Here is a 14,256-nt window from a genome sequence, read left to right on the forward strand (position 1 = left end):
ACGATTGTAATTACATGTATATTCTGATTGTTCTAATTTTTGTACTAAACTATTTTTTTTCGTACGTACGAAATTATTTGAAGACCAAATCCAGTTTGGGCTTCTTACAAATATTAAGACGACCAGAAACACATTGAATGTACAGACACTGATATTCGAAACAAGAAAATATATTTAATATGTAAATTTAATCGTAGAAATATTTTATTAGTAAGAAACATCTTACAATGCAGCAAACTCAGGAATGATCCTTTAAGTAGATAAATAATGCATATACCCCCGAATTGCAACTTTAAGATGCATTCATTTGAAGTTGAATAATGACCAAAATATAATTTTTTCTGATGAAGTGTAAATAGTATACCTTGGAACTAATTACACCCCAAGAAAAAAATACATCCCAATAATTTGATTTACTTTTTTTTCTAATTTATACTATTGAAACATCCAATAAGGATGACCCACAGGTCAAGACGTGGTGTTACATTTTGGATTTTACAAGGAACTGGCTGTTATTTTTATGCATGAATATTTTAATGTATTTGATATGTTTTGCATCATCAGTCTTGCCGGTGATGAACAATGGATTAATTACTGTGAATAGTTCTGCGCCACCTTTATCCTTTGTCAGTCGTCGATCCAGAGTGTGAGGAGCTGGAGCTGCGCGTTTTAATGTTTCAAACACACGGCTACTTGACACAGTGGTACTAGATGAAGTGAAATTGCATACATCTTTGTTTCCCAGATGAAACCTTTTTTCTTTTTTTTTTACACCCAACACACTCACATTTATCACCAGTCACAAGACTTGTGGTGTTAACTTCTCTATCAAAAGTTCGGTACACCTCGAACTTTGTCCCAGCCGAAAGTTATTTGGTTTAGTACTACCTAAAAAGAGCGAAGGTGGGGCCTAAAAAGGTCACAAAGGTGCCCCACCCAAAATATGCCTCTGGTAGTAGATACAGTCAAACCAACAAACAAGTTAATAGGAATGTTTGAGACAGTACTGGTAGTACAACCTGCCATTATGTAATGCAAAAGTATACTAGTTCCTTCACACACACGTGGCAGATAGTACCACCCACTCATGTTGTATACTCTGACAACACTAGTTCCTTCACACACACGTGGCAGATACATAAATCAAAGTACCACCCACTCCTGTTGTATACTCTAACAACACTAGTTCCTTCACACACACGTGGCAGATACATAAATCAGAGTACCACCCACTCGTGTTGTATACTCTGACAACACTAGTTCCTTCACACACACGTGGCAGATACATAAATCAAAGTACCACAAACTCATGTTGTATACTCTGACAACACGACACCCCACTGGTCGCCAACCATGGTTCATGAACCATACAGTCGTAGTAGAACATAACACAATCTGATTACATTCAAAATATTGCAAAAACTACAAAATGTAGGCAGTGTAGAAAAAGAATAAACCAACTAACACATATAACACGAATCCATGAGCTCACCGTATCTATGTGAGAACAATTTGTTAAAAAAATTAACATGCTGGGCTGCCTCAGTCAGTTCCAACCTGTGAACTTTAAGTTATTTAATTAATCTGATAACATAGTTAAGTTAAATGTCCTGTTCCAACTCTGCAGGCTGCTTCAGTCAGACCCGAGAGAGAAACCGAACCTGCACCCATACGTGACTACAAAATCGTCTGAACTACTGGATTCAGTCGGTCCAAACCCGTTATCTTTGCAAAAATTAATTAGCGTGATAACAAAGTCCAATTGAGTGTACCGCTCCAACTCTGCAGGCTGCCTCAGTCAGACCCGAGAGAAAAACAAACTGCAACCATGTGTGACCACAAAACACACGTGAACTACTGGATTAAATCTGTCCCAACCCGATATCTTTGCAAAAATTAATTAACGTGATAACAAAGTCCAGTTAAGTGTACCACTCCAACTCTGCAGGCTGCCTCAGTCAGTCCCGAGAGAAGAACAGAACCTGCCCCAATTTGTGACTACAAAAATCAGCTAAGTATTAGATTCAATCAGTCCCAACCTGTTATCTCTGCAAAAATATACTAACGTGATAGCAATGTCCAATTAAATATACAGCTCCAACTCTGCAGGCTGCCCTAGTCAGTCCCAAGATTGACTAATAATCCCCAGTGCCAGAAGCCACCTATAAACCCGACAACAATGGTACTCTGATGTACCATATATAGGAGTCCGAATGCCAATGGTCCATTATTTTTATTTGGGCATCCAGGATCCCCATATAACCGTAAATAAAATATGTTAAGTGCGTCGTTAAATAAAACATTTCCTTCCTTCCAAGATCCCCAACATATGAGCTGTAGTAGCAGCACCAATCCGAAAACTGAGATGTATAGATTGTGAGATCTAGTTTGACAAAGGATAATGTTGGATGTAATACTGCACAGAATTCAGAACGACGAATGGGTTACAAATCCCAATAGCAGAACAATGGTTCAGCAGCATTACCTCTTAAACGCAGATACTCCAGTAAGTTTGAGACACCATTTTGAAAGCTGCTGTTTGTGAATTTGCAGAAAACAGTTTGTTTGTGAAATTGTTTAAAATTTGACATACAAAGAACCACTTGATCTGATCCCAAGTTTACAGTTATATCTTTTAACATGATCAAGTCAGTCAAGTCAGACGACCACACTGTGATTTCCCCAATTCTACAAAAGAAACATGGATTCAAACAGTCTCCACTGATAGAATGAAATAGCAATATGGGGAAGGGCACCACATACCATCGTTTTTACTAAAAATGTCCTGGTAAATCTAACAGACCATTAAGTTTGAAGATGTATTATAATGATGCCAAATACGTGGAGATAGTGTTAGGTGACTTTTCTTTCTGAAACAAAAATGAAGTAAACATCATAATGATTTCAAGGGTTGAGGTTTTTATGGAGTACCCTGGGTAAAACCTGTTCGGAAAAGAAGTAAATGACCGTACCACATTACTATACACCTGCTTTGTATTAGGAGCTATAGCCGCATCCAGGAGGAAAGTTGCCGTTTTTACCAGACATGACGTAATTGGGGGTCCACCGTTGTGGGTTCTTTGAGGTGCACGCCTCAGAAATTCCTCGATTTGTAAACGGGAGAGAAGATCAGGTAATGTATTGTAAAGACCAGGAATATGTTCAGCTTTCATCAAGATATTACAACACATGCATGCCAAGACAAGACACCTAACAAGTATCATGATTAATGGAACTTTTGACATCATTTTGTTGATGTGAACGACTGCCTCATTATCAGAATGAAACAGCACACACGAATTTGCCATAATGGCCCCCCAAACGTCAATAGCCAACACAACTGGATATAGTTCTTTCAGAGTAATGGCATAGCCTTTAGTGCAACCTGGTCATTCTACACAGAACCAGTAGATAGCAAAAATAGTTCCAAGACCCAGAGAACCAGCTGCATCTGAGAACAAGTGAATCTTCTCAGTTAGACGAAAGTCTATTCAGAAACATAGTTTTCCTATTGAACTTGTGAATAAACAAGTCCCATGCTGCCAAGTCTAAAGGAGCCTCCGTAGTTAGGCGGATGTGGAGGGAAGGTTTTGTAATGCCCTTGTCAAATCAATTAGCCGTCGTAGAAAGGGCCTACATGGGACTATCACACAACATGCAAAATGTAGAAGTCCTATAACTCGCTGAAGTTCGCGCAAGGTTACTTTCTTTCTAAATTTCATACTGGAGATAACTTGTCCAATGTTTTTTGATCTTATCAATTGGTAACCTGGCTTCCATTGCTACAGAGTCCAACTCAATTCCTAGGAAAACCATTGAAGATGAAGCTGTCTCAGTTTTCCCTGTTTTAATAGGGACTCCCAAAGTGTTGCACAAGAAACATGTTCGAGCTACTGTTACAAATGTCAGAATTAGGAGGTCCTAAAATCACAAAATCATCCAAATCTGGACTGGAACTTTTAAATGGTGAATTCCCTTTTTCTTTGTACTGCAGTTAGTGCCTTTTATTTACATACGTCATATATGATTTACAAATGACGTTATATCGTATTTGCAACTTTACACAAGGCTGCCGCAGATTATGATTCTTAACGTTAAATAAATCCATTAAAGAAGCTTCGATCATAGAATTAACAAAGAGTTGTTATGACGTTAAATTAAAAACCGTTTTTGTAAAACATAAAATAAGGTATGTAATAAATACAGAACTTCACATACGTCGTTTTCGCTTCCTGTTTATTGCTCTCGTTTGTTTTGCGAGAGAACATATCACTCGACCGCTACGCAGTCTCGTGGTATATATTCTTACGCAAAATAAACTCGTGCAATAAATAGGAAGCAAAAACAACGTATGCGAAGTTCTGTATATTTATGTGCCATAAAACCAATTACTAGATATTAATGTACCTCTATTATATTGGTACTGCGTGATGTAGGTCATGCCATTTTCGGCAGTTTCAACACGTTCAAGGTCAGATTGCATAATAATCAACGTCATGGATATACAAAAATATTTTCCTTGAGCGTAAAGTACTCTGAGCTAGTGCGGTCAAGGTCACCTCAACACAAGTGTCCGGAGATAACGAAGGGCAAACAACTGGAGTTTTGTCAACGTTCTATTTTTCCTGTTGTGGTTACGACGAGACGACTCCTGTAAGTATATCATACATGTGTGAGAATATGTGTCAAACCAAAATTGCATAGAAACGGAAATGTTTATCTTTGTTGAACAGAAGACATATCGAAGTCAGTGCTACGTGATACCGCATATTATATCATTTATGTGCCCACAATTTGACTTCCAGTGTTGGTTCACTATACTCTACTCATAATAGGTGTATATATACATATATATATATATATATATATATACCCATTATTTACATTTACCATTATGAATTGTGTTTGTAGAATGCGAGGAATTGCATGTTAAAAGATAATAGAATTGTATTTTCCAAATTGTCTGCAAGAGCAGAATCCATTTACATATGAAGGTAAACACGCTTCCACGGGAATCAGGCCAGTTTAGCTAAATGTTTTAATATTCAGGATACTTGCGAATGTAATTGTCACGAATTATTTCATTGAATCTAAGCTGGTCATTGTAAGTAAATAGTATTGCTAATCCAGTAGTTTAGAACATGGTTGTGATATTTATATTATCAGCGTACACACATTCACACAAAAATTATACGTTGTCTTAAAAAACATTTAAAAAGTGTTGCATTTATCAACATTTGTAATGACGAACCACACTAGGAACTCTATAATTAAGTTATAATTGGAGCGAGTGAATGAATGAATGAATGTTAACAACACCCCAGCACGAAAATAATTGGAGGGAGTACGATTAATTCATGTAATAAAACAACAATGCCACTGTTTTGAGACCCATTTGATCTTTTATTGAGTGCCAAAAATAAATATCGACCTCGACCTCCGATCTTATTCAATATTATTATAGTTGTTGTGCTCCTGAAACATCACACCGGTCTCATTACAGAGCCATGTCGTCGCGTGAGAGCCAGAAGGACGTAAGTGCATCAAAATTCATTTTTAAAAAGCCGAGATAATGAAGGAAAACTGTTTTTCTTGATCAGTAGTTAAGATGTAGAATTTCTTTTAATGACAATGAAAGCTGAACATATTTACGATTTCTTTGTATTTTTGCGGTATTTATAGCATATTAGGTGTTTTAGTTATTTGCTTAAATAGTTGTAGTTACAACAATTATTCATGATCGAATTAAATGCGTCACTTACGACCAACAGTATATCAAGTAAATTTGAATATTTATTCTGAAAGAACCATCACTTCTGAAACATTTCAGTTTTGCAAATCACATATTTATTTTTAAAAAGGAGAAAGCTTGTAAATAGAACATATTTAGAAGCAAACATTAAAAAAAGAATACAAGTAGAAGTACGTATTAATAAAATCACCACTTAAACAAAATATTACGTGAAAAAAGTTATTTTACTTTTGTTAATAATAATACGATAAATAAAATCAAACTACTCTGTCTCGTGAAATCCTCTTTTCTTTGACCCACCCCTGATTTTGTATGACTAAGTCTGGTGCATTGTTTCTGCCAGTGGGTAAAAAGGTATGGTGCCATACCCAAATATGTTTGCAGAATTTTTTTGACAAAATTATATTATCATTACTGTATGATTTTCTTAATCCTAACCCTAAACGTAACTCATGTTCTTTCTGAAGGAGGACCCCCCCCAACCCCTTATACTCCTGTTGACTGTGGTTGCTTTCAATTCCATAGAGCCATACCCAAAAATGTCTTTCTAGCAGAAACACTGTGGTGGTAGTGCTCCATGTTCGTTGTTTGATGGTGGTGCATCAGAATCAGACGACTTGTCCATACAAAACCTTTTTTTCTAGGCAAGTATTCGTTCCTGATGAGTCATCAGAAAAGCTGATGTCATGTTGTGTGCAGTGTTCTTTCCGTGTTCTTGGAGTTCCTCGTTCTGCTGCCTCAGGGTGTACTTCACTAGTTTCAAGAATACTTGGTTTATCAGCTAGTGCAACAGGCAAACCAGAATAGTTAAGCAAACTGAAGCTGGTATCCTTAATGAAGAGACTATGTTTAGCAGGTTATTGGTTTGGGATACACCGGGATCAAGTGAAGCTCATTCAAAGGATATAGGGTTTACATTTCCAATGAGGGTGTGCACTGAATATCAAATCCAGAAGTAGTGAACACTATACCATGTCCACCTGTTGAGTATGCAGGATTCTCTCCAGGTTATATTGAGTGAACAGTAACCCATACAGCTTCTGCTTTGCATTGGGTGTACTCTCCGGGTTCTGTTGTGTGTTCAGTGCACACACCTGGTTTTGTTATGTATTTGGTGATCTCTCTGGGTTCTGTTGTGTGTCCAGTGATCTCTCCAGGTTATATTGCGTGTTCAGTGATCTCTCCAGGTTCCGTTGTGTGTCCAGTCATCTCTCCAAGTTCTATTGTGTGTTCAGTGATCTCTCCAGGTGCTGTTGTGTGTTCAGTGATCTCTCCAGGTGCTGTTGTGTGTCCAGTGATCTCTCCAGGTCCTATTGTGTGTTCAGTGATCTCTCCAGATTCTGTTGTGTGTCCAGTAATCTTTCTAAGTTATGTTGTGTGTTGGGTGTACTCTCCGGGTTCTGTTGTGTGATCAGTGCACACTCCTGTTTTTGTTGTGTATTTGGTAATCTTTCTAGGTCCTGTTGTGTGTCTAGTGATCTCTCCAGGTTATATTGTGAGTTCAGTGATCTCTCTCCAGGTTCTCTTGTGTGTTCAGTGATCTCTCCAGGTTCTGTTTTGTGTCCAGTGATCTTTCTAGGTTCTGTTGTGTGTCCAGTGATCTCTCCAGGTTATATTGTGTGTTCAGTGATCTCTCCAGGTTATGATGTGTGTTCAGTGATTTCTCCAGGTTTTTTTGTGTGTTTAGTGATCTCTTCAGGTTCTATCGTGTTCAGAGATCTCTCCAGGTTCTGTTGTGTGTCCAGTGGTCTCTCCAGGTTATATTGTGTGTTCAGTGATTTCTCTAGGTACCGTTGTGTGTCAGGTGATCTCTCCAAGTTCTATTGTGTGTTCAGTGATCTCTCCAGGTTCTGTTGTGTGTCCAGTGATCTCTCCAGGTTCTATTGTGTGTTCAGTGATCTCTCGAGGTTATGATGTGTGTTCAGTGATCTCTCCAGGTTCTATTGTGTGTTCAGTGATCTCTCCAGGTTCTGTTGTGAGTCCAGTGATATTTCCAGCTTTTGTTGTGTGTTCAGTGATCTTTCCAGGTTTTATCGTGTTCAGTGGTCTCTTCAGGTTCTACTGTGTTCAGAGATCTCTCCAGACTATGTTATGTGCAGTGTTCTCTCAGTGTTAAGTGATCAATCCTCCGGTTTCTGTTGTATGTGCTAAATTATTTTCTGGGTCTGTTGTGAGTGATATGTCATGTTCAAGTTCTCTTGTGTGTTCTACATCATGGTCATGGTATGTTGTATGTGTGTTCTGTCACGTTCTTCTTCAGGTTCTGTTGTGTGTACTATGTCACGTTCAAGTTCTGTTGTGTGTGCCTAATCATGTTCAGGTTTTGTTGTGAGTTCTCCGTTATGTTCAGGTTCTGTTGTGAGTGCTATGTCATGTTCAGGTTCTGTCACAAGTGACCGGTTAAGGGCCGTGGTATGTGCTGTCCTGTCTGGGGAAGTGCATATAAAAGATACCATGCTGTATTAGGAAAAATGTAGCGGGTTGCCTTTGATGACTACGAGTCATAATTACGAAATGTTTGACATCCAATAGCCGATGATTAATTAATCAATGTGCTCTAGTGGTGTCATTAAACAAAACAAATAAACTGTCGCAAGTGCTATGTCACGTTCATTTTCTATGGTGATTATGTTCTCATGTTCAGCTTTTTGCTATGTTATATTCAGGTCTTGTTGTCATTGATGTGCCAAGTTTTGTTGTGTATGCTATATATCATGTTCAGGTCTTGTTGTGAGAGCTATGTCATGTTCATGTCCTGTTGTTTGAGCTATGTCATATTCAGCTTATGGTGTGTGTGCTATTTCACGTTTAACTTCTGTTGTGCTTGCTATGTTGTGCTAATGTGTGTGTGTGTGTGTGTGTGTGTGTGTGTGTGTGTGTGTGTGTGTGTGTGTGAGTGTCATGTTCACGTTCAACATTCTGTTGCAAATATTCGTTAACTGTAAAGTTAATCAAACTGTATAGATCTTGCTGTCGTTTATGTTGAGGCCACATTCACTTTATTCGCCTTTTAACCTTACGTTTGATTACACTGTCTTCTGTTACTGGACTTTGTCCTGGATAACTTACAATTTCGTTTATATGTGCAATATTGTTAATCCATAATGTCTACACGTAGGGCAGTGCTATAGATCTTCAAAGGCAGCTGAAAGACGGAACTTGATCACCGTAACATACAATTAAATACATCCAAAATCAGTGCAATTATGCTTTAGTCCATGAGCTAGGACCCAACATTGGGCCAATTGGTACCACCTGGGGGGGGGGGGGGGGGGGGGGGGACGAATGCTCATAGTGATTTTTGTCAAGGACTACATCCCTAGGAATGGAAAATTGATGATAGCATTGCAGGACTCACGGCTTTCTGTGTGTATCCACCCGTTTTGTGACCCTACCCCCATTTCCACGACAGATATAATTTTATAGAATTGCTTAAAGGTCACTAGTTTAAAAACATTGTAAACTATTTGTTAGGGCATTTAGGAATGCAAAACTTGGAGAACTGGGAGGCAATGAATTGGTGAATTAAGATATGTACCAATATTGAAATCCTTTGAGGATTAGGGTCTCATATAACACTTTTTTTGTGTAACGTTACAAAATATAATTCACAGTTTTATTTTTTAGTAGAAATTTACACACGCGCCCAACACTCTAGGGCTGAGCACACCAGCTAGGGTAATGCCCAGTTTACACACACGCCCAACAATATAGGGCTGAGCACACCAGCTAGGGTAATGCCCAGTTTACACACACGCCCAACAATGTAGGGCTGAGCACACCAGCTAGGGTAATGCCCAGTTTACACACACGCCAACAATGTAGGGCTGAGCACACCAGCTAGGGTAATGCCCAGTTTACACACACGCCCAACAATGTAGGGCTGAGCACACCAGCTAGGGTAATGCCCAGTTTACACACACACCAACAATGTAGGGCTGAGCACACCAGCTAGGGTAATGCCCAGTTTACACACACGCCCAACAATGTAGGGCTGAGCACACCAGCTAGGGTAATGCCCAGTTTACACACACGCCCAACAATGTAGGGCTGAGCACACCAGCTAGGGTAATGCCCAGTTTACACACACGCCCAACAATGTAGGGCTGAGCACACCAGCTAGGGTAATGCCCAGTTTACACACACGCCCAACAATGTAGGGCTGAGCACACCAGCTAGGGTAATGCCCAGTTTACACACACGCCAACAATGTAGGGCTGAGCACACCAGCTAGGGTAATGCCCAGTTTACACACACGCCCAACAATGTAGGGCTGAGCACACCAGCTAGGGTAATGCCCAGTTTACACACACGCCAACAATGTAGGGCTGAGCACACCAGCTAGGGTAATGCCCAGTTTACACACACGCCAACAATGTAGGACTGAGCACACCAGCTAGGGTAATGCCCAGTTTACACACACGCCCAACAATGTAGGGCTGAGCACACCAGCTAGGGTAATGCCCAGTTTACACACACGCCAACAATGTAGGGCTGAGCACACCAGCTAGGGTAATGCCCAGTTTACACACACGCCCAACAATGTAGGGCTGAGCACACCACTGAAGGTAATGCCCACCTTACACACACATACAATCATACACACACACACATGCACAAACACGCACACACACACACACACACACACACACACACACACACACACACACACACACACGTCTAGGGCTGAGCACACCACCGAGGGTAATGCCCACCTTACAGCCCCACGTCTTGGGCTAAGCACACAACCGAGGGTAATGCCCACTTTATATACACACACACACACACACACACACACACACACACACACACACACACACACACACACTAATCAGGTCTAAGGTCATGCACCTCGTTTACAACCCAAACTGAACCATATAGAGCTACGCCCCTTAAAGTTCTGTACAATTTATTTTGTAAACTCAAACTGGACCAAATCACACTAGTATATATAGTTCAAATACCACAAACCCGAACTCTAGGGCAATGTAAACAGTATAAGAAAACTAGAAACTACAATTCTAAAAACGTCTCAAATTAACCAAATATTGATAAATACCTGAGACTATCCTTAGGGTATATCCCCTAGCATACCAACAAGTTGGAGCAAAACCTGACATACCACCACCTTTTGTACAATGTATGTAAATTTTAATTCTAAAACAAGTTGGGTTAATTCTGTCGCAATATCATTCACAGATTTGTTTACTATACACAAATCATTAGAACCCACTTGTAAAAGTGCCACTTCGGGGCCCACAGCGCGAACTGTCATCAAACCTACGCCATTTATTATTATTAGCAATCCTCTTGAAAAACCGAGCATAATGATATTTTCCTCGAGTCGGATCCAACCATAAATTTAGATCGACTAAGTGATGCTTACTACCTCGTATGAATGGTTCCGTACGGGAAATAAAAAAAATGACCCATAATCAACACATTTGCCATGATGTCATTCGCACCGAAATTCGGGACTACCGACAATACAACAGAACACACTACAATACTAAGTATAAACGTCAAAAACCTCAAAGACGACAATATATACTCCACCCCGTGTGCTTTTCGAAAGAATATAATTCTAATCGAAGGTGAAACAAACGTATTATAATAGTTTATCGCGCCTTCGTGTAAAATACTCTATTTTTATTGGTTATTTAGTCTTGTAAAAAAACACCTTATACCCCGCGTGGGCGGAGACAAATCTCTTATACCCCCACCTGCAACATTGGACTGTTATTAATGTATTAATGCGCCATGCAAAAATGTGTGTTACCAACGAAAATAAAACATAGCTGTCAAACGATCCGCCAACCACTCGGAAAATGAAATTGAAAAAAAGCCAGCATTTAATGTAGCGAAGCATTGTAATTTTGAATTTAAATGACGTCAGTATTTCAATGACGTCACTTTACAACTCCTTACAATAACACTAAACTGGGTACATGACGTTGCTATTGCAAATGTTTTTGTTTGAACATTATTAATGCACCTGGATGTGTTTGAAGAAAATCTTGTAATTAAACAAGTCGGCAAGATATACTAAAACGCAAAAGAAACGCAGGTTCTCATTAAATTGGATATAAAATATTAAAAAAACAAAACGAAATGAAGATTTCAACATTTATTTTGGAGCTACACCAATTCGGCACACATTGGTGTTGGAAATTTTTGATTGAATTCCTTTTTGGCTATTGTTTCATGTCATAAAGTAGGGTGGGGGTCCATGTTAAAAATGTGAAAGAGACGACCTGTAGCATTGTCAAAGTCAGTATCGCGTGTGACCACCCTGGGCATTCAAACAGGCAGTGCAACGTCTCCTCATTGAGTTGACAAGCCGTTGAAAGAATGCCTGAGGGAGTGAGTTCCATTCATGGACCAATGCTGCCTCCAGCGCCTGCATATTCTGAGGTTGTCCGCGAGCCTGAAGGCGACGTCCGATTTCATCCCAGACGTGTTCGATAGGCGCCATGTCCGAGATAAGGCTGGCCACGGCAACGTTGGGATGTTGTGCTGAGCCAGCAACGCCTGTGTTGCCCTGGCAGTGTGCGGCCTGGCATTGTCTTGCTGCAGCAAGCGCACACGTGGGTGAGCGGCAAAGAAGGGAACGACGTGATTGTTGATGACGTCATTTTGGTACACGGCGGCATTAACGCGTTGTCTGAACACATGAAGTTGTGTTCTGTGGTTGAATGAGAACCCACCCCACACCATCACACTACCCCCGCCCCATCGGTCGGCCTGCAGAACGCAGCAGTCGGAGTAACGTTCATGTCGACGTCGCCATACTCGGATTCGGCCATCAGCGTTGGAAAGATTGTAACGGCTCTCATCAGTAAACAGAACTTGTTGCCACTGGCCACGTCGCCATCTTTGATGTTGTTGCGCCCACTGTTGACGTTGTTGGCGGTGCCGAGGGGTCAATATTGGTCCCACATAAGGACGGCGGTTACGGAGTCCTGCTGCCCTCAGACGGCGTCGGACTGTATCGGCGGACACTGGACCACGTGGACCACGCACCTGGTGAGCGGTGTTAGCTGCTGGCAGCATCCGATTCCTAAGGTGGGTCACCCGGATGTACCGGTCTAGGGCTGCGGTTGTCACCCTCGGGCGGCCGGTGCGTGGTCGATCGTTCACAGATCCAGTGATTTGGTGACGTTGAGAAAGGCGTGCGATTGTCGAAACATGACATCCCAATTGTCTGGCTACAGCAGTACGGGTCTGTCCGGCTTGCAACATCCCGATGGCCATCCCTCGCTGGAGTTGCGTCAGTCGCGGCATTTTTAAAATGTGATTCTGTTGTCTGTCACTACTCAAATTGAATTTATGCGATTAAATCCAGGTGTGTAGGCTTTATAAGCATTTCAATGAGTGTGTTTGCACTGGATTCATGATACGGATGATCCAGCACGTGCAAACAACGTGTTTTGAGAATTCGTGACGTCACACAGGTAATGAAATTGACACGCAGGTGGGACTGCGGTGTGGGTGTGTGCCATGTCCTTTAACACAGTTGAGGTTCAATTCCACCAAAGATACTGCTTTACAAAGTGCAATTCTTTCGCATTTTCAGGACCTGCGTTTCTTTTGCGTTTTAGTATTACATTCGTTGTAGAAGCATCACGAGGGGTTTATGGATTTTTATACCCTCTTTATACATGTAACAAAAATTAAAATTTAATTTACACGTGTAATACTCACGCCTGCAACAAAAAAGGAGGAATAACTCCACTGTTGTCCAGGAGTATAAGAAAAAAAAGAGTTGCACACCTCTACTATATTTACATTTGCAACAAAAACCATACAAAAGTATTTAAAGCTCATAAATTTATTTATTACATACCTATTTAATCTTACTATAGTGGTAAAGGCCTTTTGAAAGCGTGTAATAAATTTATCCTGTATTGCACATATGTGCAATCTGGCCTCAGATTACAGTTATCTTCCCATTTGGTTGTCCAAAATCCGGAAATTTAACCGCGCAAGTAGTCTGCTGTTTAACTGTGATTATTTCATGGCAGACAGCTATGAAGTGGTAACTGTTTGACTGAAGTGACAGGGGATAGCATGTAGTTTGTAAACATGTGTAACTTGCTGACATTGAAGACTTGTTTGTGGTAATTCCGGCCCATGCAAAAGTAGTGCTTTTTGTGTAAAATGGGTGTACTCCGGCCTGGTTTAGAGGGTGTGTCTGTTTAAACCAATATGCTGGGAGAAAGAGCTGGACAACAGGGGTTGTCCTTTTCAGGGTATGTGTCCCCCATGCAGGCAAAGGTACATACAAGACTTCATGGGCCTGCTGATATTAATAAAAATGTTATAGCCACTAAGGCTATATAGAAACATATAGCGAAATTAATTGTGGTCTGAGGCCATCTGCACCGAAACTTTTAAATGGGGAATTCCCTTTTTCTTTTTACTGCAGTTAGTGCCTTTTATTTACTTACGTCATATATGATTTCCAAATAACGTCATATCATATTTGAATCATTACACAAGGC

The sequence above is a fragment of the Gigantopelta aegis genome, chromosome 4 (assembly GCF_016097555.1).
Source record: "Gigantopelta aegis isolate Gae_Host chromosome 4, Gae_host_genome, whole genome shotgun sequence".
NCBI classification, from domain to species: domain Eukaryota; kingdom Metazoa; phylum Mollusca; class Gastropoda; order Neomphalida; family Peltospiridae; genus Gigantopelta; species Gigantopelta aegis.